This window comes from Seriola lalandi, unplaced genomic scaffold, assembly GCF_002814215.2.
Source record: "Seriola lalandi dorsalis isolate HSWRI2012SDOR001 ecotype SW California unplaced genomic scaffold, Sedor1 jcf7180002054693, whole genome shotgun sequence".
NCBI lineage: Eukaryota > Metazoa > Chordata > Actinopteri > Carangiformes > Carangidae > Seriola > Seriola lalandi.
The window spans coordinates 32,193-41,934 of record NW_019525246.1 but is presented as its reverse complement, the minus strand read 5'-3'; the positions used below and the strand labels follow the sequence as shown (position 1 = coordinate 41,934).

Below are 9,742 nucleotides of genomic sequence, written 5' to 3'. Positions count from 1 at the left end.
TACATCAAATGAGGGACTTATAATCAGTGATAATAAAAAAAACTGTAGGATTCACTGGATCCACAAAAAAAAAATTGTGAGACACATCATAGATATATGTTTGCAAGACTAAATGCCCTGTCCAGTTGTTTTAGTCAGTACAGGTATCTAGCCTATAGGAGCTTTGTGAGCTGGTGCTGGGGCTTCCTTGGTCGCAGAATCTGGGTCGTCATTCCAGCCTGCGTGGTCCTACGCATCAGTGCTGAGTTTCCTGACGCCACAGGCCTGTATGTGGGTTTTAGACTTCCCCATGATAGAACCGGGGAACATAGCTGGATATGACCTCCTCCTTCTCAGGCTGCTCGAACTGTGCAGTGAGGTCCTCTGGGATGGGGACGGCCAAAGCAGCTTCTGTGTATGGTCCCAGGTCAACAAAGACTTTTTCAAATATGAGGTCCACCACATTCCCTGTTTGATAAAACACAAAAGATTTTGTTTACATTTTTCACTTTTTTTTGTTGTTTTTTTACAAAACAATGACTGAAAGTCTGTTTTCTAACTCCTGACATTTTCTTTACTGTATTTTGTTCTTGATGTAACTGTCAAATTATACGTGCAATACTTAATACAATGTGTACAAAACATTTTTTGGTTGAAAAATAAAATAATATAACACTTATAGAATGTCAGCTCAGTCTTAACTGGTTTAGCTCTGCATTCTCCCTTCATGGCCTTTATATTGGACCTTGAACAGTGGTTCACCTTCTTTTGTTTGGGCTTGTGGTCGGTCAGCATTTTCATTGTAGGACATGGCAGCCAGGTGACAGATGATGACAGAAACCTTAGCCTAAAGAGAAAATCAAAGATGTTAGATGATGACAGAAACCTTAGCCTACACACTCTCACAAGTTCTAAGTAACCACAGCTTCATTTACCTGCACATTATTCCAAGACTGATAAATGACTGTTAGGTTTATCAAAAGTAGATGCACTTCAGATGGCTACAGACCTGTACTTCTGATGTGAGGCTGAAGAGTCTTCAAGGATAACTGTGTGCCTACAGTGGGTCAGTCTGGCATGCAACATCCCTTGTTGCAGGAAGCTGTATAGATTGTCTGAACAGAGGAAACAGAGGTTACACCAACATCTCCTCAAATGTGTAGTTATGGCAACAGCTGCAAGCAGTGCAAAAATGATAACAAATGCACTCAATTATGTGTAAATTGGGTTGTCAATAGCTTGTAAATACTGCAAATAGCTCACTATATGTGCAAAATGCAAAAAATGTGTATTATAGACTATACCCTTGGACATACCCCCTTAACTCTGCGCTTATCTAGATATTTCCTACAGGCACTGTATCTGTAAACATGATATAAACGTTAAAACAACCATCATAAGGCATGATAGAAAACCATGGAAAAGTGCATTTTGCATACATTACTTTCAAATGTAAGTATATTCTACTTCGAATTAGTAGACTGCGCTTAAATTTGATAGTTATACAATCAAACTTAAACAATCAATTTCAACGTACTGTACATAGATAATTTGAGTAGAAATTAAATCCGGGCTAACAGTGCATGAACACTGCAACAGTAAAGGCACCAGGTGGAGTTTATTACAGTCCTGTACCTTAAATGTATGAATGATTCAAAGACATTCTGTCTCTAAAGGATGCTGAAAAACTAGTCCATGCATCTGCTATCTCTTGCCTGGACTGTTTTAATTCTTTATTATCAGAATGTCCCAATGACTCAGTGAAAAGCCTCCAGCTGATTCAAAATGCTGCAGCACAAGTACTGACAGAAACTAGGAAAAGTGATCACATCTTTCCTGTGTTAGCTTCATCGGCTCCCTGTGAAATCCTCCTCCTCACCTACAAAGCCACTAATGGTCAGACACCATGGTATCTTAACTTAGCTTAGCTCATAGTTCCCTATTATCCCAACAGAACACTCTGCTCTCAAAATACCAGTCTACTTGCCTACCTAGAGGTTCTATGAGTAGAATAAGAGGTAGAGCCCTCAGCTATCAGGCTCCTCTCCTGTGGAACCATCTCCCAGTCTGGATTCAGTGGGCAGACTCCCTCTCTACATTTAAGATCAGGCTTCAACAGACGTGGTCATGTTTAAGATGGCCCCTTTGTTATTTTCTCATTAGTCAGCTCACCAGAGTTTCTGAGGTTTTTAAAGGTTTTTAATGAACTTTTCCGGAAATGTATGTCATCACTTGGCCACTAGATGGAAACCTTGATTCACTGCAAAATGTGACTGCTGTCAACAACTGCTGCAGTCTTTCTGATGTCAGCACAACTAAACATGTCAGTCTGCTCTTCATGATGGTCACTAATCTCATTGTTAAACATTCCAGGGGTTTTAAAGTGTTGAGCATCAGTTTTTTTCCCCAAAGGATTTGCCTTTTTCAATGATGGATCTTCTGGTGGGTATATCAGAGGTAGGTAGAGTTCAAGAGGTTTTCAGTGATTTATGAGAGTTTCCTTTCACATTACTTAAGATGTGTGTGTGCCTGACATTAATATCAACAGAGAAATTAGCCTGAATCTCAGAGTCTCCTCACAACCAAGCAGAACTGAAGTACTGTCTGGGGCTTTGTGAGCTAGAATCAGGCTATTAATTATGACAGGCTCATAGAGAAAGATTTCCTCTCAATCATGTCCATATATTTGATCATACTTCAGTAAGTTATTGTGCAGGGACCTCTGACTCTGGAGCTGCAGAGCTATCTGCTGTTTCATTTTACGTTGTTTGCTCTCGATAAAAAACCTCAACACTTCCTCCTTCTGTTTCACATTTGAAGTTTTCCAGCTGTTCATTACAATTAATTTCATTTCCATCTCCAGAAAGTAACTGTATTTGATCCCTCTTGCTTTCCATTTTCCACTAAGCAAGTTACCTGGAGTGACAGAAGCAACAAACCAATATTAAAAGCAAACCTCTTCTTAGAAATATTGCCAGCTGTCTGTGTGACCTGTAAAGGCAAGTGCCGAGCATAAAATGCGGGCCTGTTGCCTGTCTGTCTGTATGCAGTGGGTCCTGAGTAAATGCTGGGCATGAAACTGGAACCAGCCTTTTTAGAAAACCTCATTGACAGCTAAATAAAATGAAAGCAAGACTGGTGCAGTTACTGGCCAGAGGCAGGCCGTCGTGGATTTAAAAGAACCAGTAAGAGGCTGGGCCTGACTTTCAGGCCAGTGGCCATCACTGCTGAGTGAGGTTGACAAGTGTTGAGCTAATTGGATTGGAGGGTAATATTACATCAAAAGACGTCACCCACTCCTTTAAAATGGCTGTAATTAGGACATTCTTTAACTCGGACATGGGGGAGATTATGGAGGAGCAGGAAGCAGAGCAAATTACAACCACACCAGTGACATACAGGGAGGTTTCATTTCATACTGCACCAGATAAATACACCTAATACTATACAGTGTAGCGAGGGTTGTAGAATAAGGGAATTTTAAACAGAAAAGCATTACATGTTTATGTTTTTATGGGTACTTGATCAGAAGTTCACTCTCCTTTAAATTCAAAAGATAACTCAACATTCTGGCTGGTTATAAAACATTTTACTTTGTAGAACTAATCTACTGTGAATTACACGCATATCACACTATTAACTGCAAAAGTCTGATGGCGATTGCCAGTACAATGATAATCACTATGGCAACGACATTTTGTGGGAAAACATCACAGTAGGCAGAGGTTTGCTCAACAGTGACAGCAGCAGGAAGTAAGCATATAGTTGGGGCTGCGGGTGTGTAACTGTTTAACTTTATCTCTGAATTTATGGTTTCTCCCATCAGCAGTGTTTCAAATGTGGATTATTTCAATCCACCCTTAGAGGCAGGAGGTCAGCCCCTCCCCAGCATGACCTCCAAACTAAACCACAGGTCGATCTCATCACCTTTAACAATTACTCATATTAGCATTTTCTTTCTAATGATTTATCATTATCATTATTATTGTTCATCAATGACAAATGATTGATGGAAGTGTTTTCTGACCTGGTTAAGATGTGGCTAGTTTGGGTATCTAACAGGGTGGACTGTAGGCAGGAGATGGGATGCAAAAACCAGTCAACAAACATCACAGGCGCCATCCACCTCTTTCCAACAAGGTTGTGTGGCACAATAAAGTCACACTACCACCTTCACTACTGAAAGACAAGAGTCATTATTCACTCAGCCACCAGAGAAATGAAAATATACTGAGAGTCATTGTAGGCATCTAAAATTCAGATTTGATGGATGCAACAGACAGTAACATGACAGTTATAAACACAAATTACTTTGCCAGGCTATACTGTAGTTATATTGTACGATTGTTGTCTTAAAGGTATAGTATGTTGCTTTCCTACATTAAAATGTCTAAAAGCAACTCAACCCATATGTTGCTCAGTTGTGTTCTTACATTATCCCAAATGTTTCTAGGAATTTTCAAACGCAAAGATTTTAATCAAGATAATTTATTTGCATGTGTCAGTGTTATGTTTGTCTAACAGAAGCATCAAAATTTAAGTCACAATTTTAAGATTCACTTTTTACACCTTGGTGGTTTTCAACTATATATTTTAACCAGATGAAGGATTTTAGTCATCGGATGTCTGGATCTTAAGTTTGTTCAACTTGTTTCTCTGATAACTTCAGTGGTTTTCCTGTGTCTGCTTAACAGTGCAGGGGGAACACTGATTTTTAACATGATGCTGCTTTATTCAGTGTTTCCACAGGTTTTAATAACAGGGTCAGTTTGTTGTGGAGAGGAGGAGACCTCTGTGAATAATTCGGCTCCAGGTAAAAACATCCTGAATGTCTTGATCTAAAATTATCAGAGAAACAAGCTGAGCAAACATTAGCAGCGGCTCGGCTCACATCTCCTCCATCCTTTATTATGAACTCACTAGTAAAGTGCCACTGTCAAAATAAATAAATATAAAAAATAAATAAATAAACACCGTTAAAATGGTCACTCTGTACAATGATATAGCAGGCACTGGACAAATTCAGTGAAAACTCTGCATGGTTTTAAAGAAAATATTCATGATATTTCAGAGCACTGTCTGAGAGAAACTTTGAAAAGTCCTTAATATTAATATTAAGGCAGTGTGAGGGGTGATGGTGTTGGGTGCAGAGTTAAGTGTTGGGACCAACTCCTAAAAGTCTTGAATGTACCTTATAAGGTCACATATCCCATAATTAGCAGGCTTAAACTGTAGGCCATATACACTGTGGCTGCTCACACGGAAGGAATACACCCAAATCAGTCAAATCTATAGCTAATCAGCTGTTAGAACTGTTTTTATTAACAGTATGTGATAGGTGTGTGGTTAAAAATCTTCTGTTCTCCAATAACACACATTGTAATGATCTCTAACAGCACACACAGGCACTGTGCCATCTATCTGTCTGTCCTTCTGTTTTTTATTTGATTCTCATTGGAGCCTATTGTTCAATTAATTTACGACTGATTCAACACTTAAACTGTGTATAAAGTTTCTTCTATTGTGTTGATTGGGCTTTTGTCTTTTCATCATTAAATCAATTCACATCAAAGCCACCTTTCTCCCCCCTCATCCTCACCACCTCTATGTTACCTGGCCCCTACATCTTCATGGAACTGTCCTTTTCATTCACAACCTGTTCACCAGGTGCCCTCAGAACCCTTTGCCAGTTTCCAGATCCTGCACCCCCCTGGTCCAGCTGTCCCCTATTCCCTCTCTAAGCCCTGGTAGAGTTACCAAGTAAATACCAGTCACCTTCTCACTTCCCTCTGTCAGATCTTCAGTGTTTCTTTACTGGCATCGTGACCTGCCACTCAGAGGGGCTTTGGGATATTTACCAGTATTGTTTTCACCTTGTGAATGTGTGTGTGTGTGTGTGTGTGTGTGTGTGTGTGTGTGTGTGTGTGTGTGTGCGTGTGCGTGTGCATGTGTGTGTGTGTGTGTGTGTGTCTTCATGGTAAAATGTGGTCCTGAAGGCACCTACTGTAGCAGGAACTACCACAGAGGAGGTAGAGGTATATAAGTAGGCGTGTCTTATTGTCACAGCACCAGGATACAAAGTGTTATGAAGGGAAGAGTTACCTCCTGATGTGAAATTGTAGAAAACAACACTGTTATGTCCCCTGAGATAAACTCTCCTGCCAGCTGACTCATATGTTGCTGTTAATTACCTGCCTCCACCCAAAGTGACTCAAATGTCAGTACTTGTTCACTTGTTCGAAATGAACCAGTGATGGGATGTTAAAGCGTTTTTATTTCCCTCAGTATATACCAGGTGCAGACCTCTAAAGAAAGTATTTCCACTATTGGGTGATGCACAATTTTCAGGTCACAGAGTGATGGACACACTAGCATGATATGCTGTTGTCAAGTGGAAATTAAACAATATGCTTCATTATCCTCCCAAAATCAGAAGCTACTGGCTACATAGAGCTGCTAACTTATGAAACTTAGTGTTTTTACTTAATTTACTGTATCGTGTTGATGCTACATGTGTATTATTACAGCAGATAAACAAAGCTCTACAAACTCTAACCTGGAGACACTAAAACTTAGTGTTAACAATTGTTTAACATTTTGTTTTAAATGACAGGCACTAAAAGTTGTGTAACTTAACTAAAGTGAAGCAGAAATTCTCCAAAGTCCACAGGCAGCAGGAATCAGTAATATCCACTGGCAGCAGGAAACAGGAGTAATATCCACAGGCAGCAGGAACCACAGTAATATCTACAGGCAGCAATATGCAGAGACAGCCTGCCTCCATCCTAATACTAAAGTACTTGTAGGATGACACTTTTTGAATTGAGTCCCCACCTAAGGCATGAATGCTAGTATTATCTGAAATCTGGGAGCAAGCTCTGAATAAGATCATAAATTTGGTTTTCTTTACATTAAGAATCAACTTTAGACCATTCAATGAAGCCAGCTGTTGAAAGGCAGCCTGAAGTCCATCAACAGCCTGACTCAGAGAAGCGACCACTGGGTAAACTATTTTATCATCTGCATAAAGATGCACTTTAGCTGTAAGCTGTATTATCAGCATTTTTGGGGGGTTAAGAGGAGGCAGTACGGGTTGTCATGGAGAGTCCTGTGTTGCAGCAGCCATATTTGGGCTATTATTTTGAGATAATAGAGAGTGGGGAATGGTGAGATGTGCAGTAGGCAATGGAGAGACTTGTATGTGTGCAAGCTCTTCAGGAGGCAGAAGACCAGGAAGGCTCCAGGCCCAGATGGTGGCCTGTGCAAACCAGCTTGGCCCAGTCTTCACTCAGATTTTCAACACATCACTGGAGCTGTGTGAAGTCCCTTCCTGCTTCAAATGCGCCACAATCATCCCGGTCCCCAAGACATTTTTAGGATTAAATGACTATAGGCCTGTCGCCCTGACATCCGTGGTCATGAAATCATTTGAGAAACTTGTCGGCCCATCTGAAGGACATCACAGGTCCCCTGAGTGTAGTTTGCCTACCGGGCAAACAGGTGGATGATGCAGCTAACATGGGACTGCAGTTCATCCTGCAACACTTCGACTCCACAGGGACTTACGCAAGGATTCTGTTTGTGAACTTCAGCTCGGTGTTCAGCTGACTGACAGGAGGCAGCAGGTGAGGATAGGGAAAATCACATCCAGCACCCACACAATCAGCACTGGAGCCCCCCCAGGGATGTGTGCTCTCCCCACTGCTCTTCTTCCTCTGCACCTTGAGTGACCCATCTGTTAAACTCCTGAAGTTTGCAGATGACACAACGGTCATCAGCGCCATCTGAGATGGTGACAAGTCTGCATACAGACGAGAAGTAGAATGGCTGCACCTCTGGTGTGGTCTGAACAACCTGGAGCTAAACACGCTCAAGACTATGGAGATGACAGTGGACTTCAGGAGGAGCCCCCCATCACTGCCCCCATCATCATACACAACAACACTGTGTCTGCTGTGAAACATTCAGGTTTCTGGGATCCACTATCTCCTAGGACTTGAAGTGGACACAAAACAAAGACACCATCATCAAAAAGGCCCAGCAGAGGATGTACTTCCTGCGCCTGCTCAGGAACCTGCCTCAGGAGCTTCAGGTCCACTTCTACACTGCAGTAATCCAGCCTGTTTTCTGCACTTCTATTGCCGTCTGGTTTGGGTCCAAACAGGACAGGAACAGACTACAAAGGAAAATCAAGACTTCAGAGAGGATCATTGCCACTAAACTGCCCTCAATCTTGGACTTATACACCTCCAGAGTAAGGAAACAGGCGGGAAACATCACCACAGATCCATCTCACCCTGGGCACAGCCTGTTCCAACCTATCCCGTCCGGGTGGCGTTACAGAACACTGTACACCCAGAAAACCAGACACATGAACAGTTTCTTTCCACAAGCCATCACTCTGGCCAGCATTTAAAACAATCACACAGGAATATTTTTATATTTATATGTATGTACCAAGAAGCATTGTAAAACCAGAGACAAATATCTTGTATGAGTCCACATACTTGGCCAATAAAGCAGATTTTGATACTGACAGGCCACCATCTGGGATGTAAGACTGCATGGTGAAAGTCTGGAAGAGGAGTACATAACAGGATGGTTCTGCACTAGGATGCCTACAGCATAGCACCGCTCTCATGGAAATGCAGATGAAATGGCTGACCCAAGGCTGGAGCTGTGAGGACGGAATGCTTGTACATCTCCTCTGTCCATTGCACAGTGGGAGGTGCATACTGCAGTCATAGATCTAATGTCTGCAGTAGTGAAACTCTCTGAGTCCACACCTCCTTCTTCCACCACAGGGCCAAATCTTACATTGTGTTTTTAAACTGACAGTTTGAAATATGTGGTAAATGTCAAGTCAAAGATAGTTTCTAAGTTTAAAAGGTTTAAATTTAAAATGTTTAAACACTGTCTTTTATGAAAAAAAGGCATACAACAGTAACAGAGCACCAGAGCACCAAACTAGATAAAAAATTATGTGCAATAATATGACATTTTTACAATAAAGCGGAGCAGCTGTTGAGTCTTTGCCTGTAGTGAGGTCATGGTGATTTGTGCAGGAAAAACCCGACAAAAAACCGACGGTTATCCCATCTTTAAAAAAAACTACCACCTTAAAAATATTGTGTGGACATGACAAACCTACAAACAAGCTTCTTGTGCAACATTTAAGTGGTTGAACAGTTGTTTTGTTGTGGGTGAAGGATAGAGGCATCAGCCGACACCAGGGGCATTGTCAGCTGATGAACATTTTGGTGCCCTAGGCAATATTTTAGCTTACATTGCAATTTCACCACCAATGTTCATACACTCACACAGAAACTGCATAGCTCTGTCTTTGAGATTTTATTTTATTTTAGGTAGAAAATGACCCAAAAAATGTAATCATATCATTGGGTTGTGCTGAGGTGGAGGTGACAGGAGTTTCTGCTGCTGCTCCAACGCTGAGCTGTGCTGAGGGGGAGAAGGTGTGATTTGTAGGGGTGGGGTTAAAATATTTTAAAAAGTGTATCTGAAGAGAGAAGTATATGAGACCATTTGGTGTTAAATTTTAACAATAAAAAAGTAAAAAATTAACAGATGCATGGTGTTATAAGCCTAATAATGGAAATTAGATGAGATTCAACTTTATTGTCTTTACAATGAAATGCAGTTTAGCATCTACCCAGAGTGCAAAGAAGCAGTAAAGTGCAGTGAAATAAATAGCATATGAATGATATGGGAAAGCTAAGGTATGGAGCAAGGCCTCACTGAAGTA

General features: G+C 41.1%; 1 long non-coding RNA gene across 1 annotated transcript; it reads right to left on the bottom strand.

The window, feature by feature from the left end:
- Positions 1-333: 333 nt before the first annotated feature.
- LOC147818101 (uncharacterized) lies at positions 334-1,238 on the bottom strand. The gene is made up of 3 exons (XR_015438315.1): positions 866-1,238; positions 742-820; positions 334-447 (listed from the first exon to the last, which is right to left on the bottom strand). It is a non-coding gene; the product is annotated as an uncharacterized LOC147818101 (long non-coding RNA).
- Positions 1,239-9,742: the final 8,504 nt, after the last annotated feature.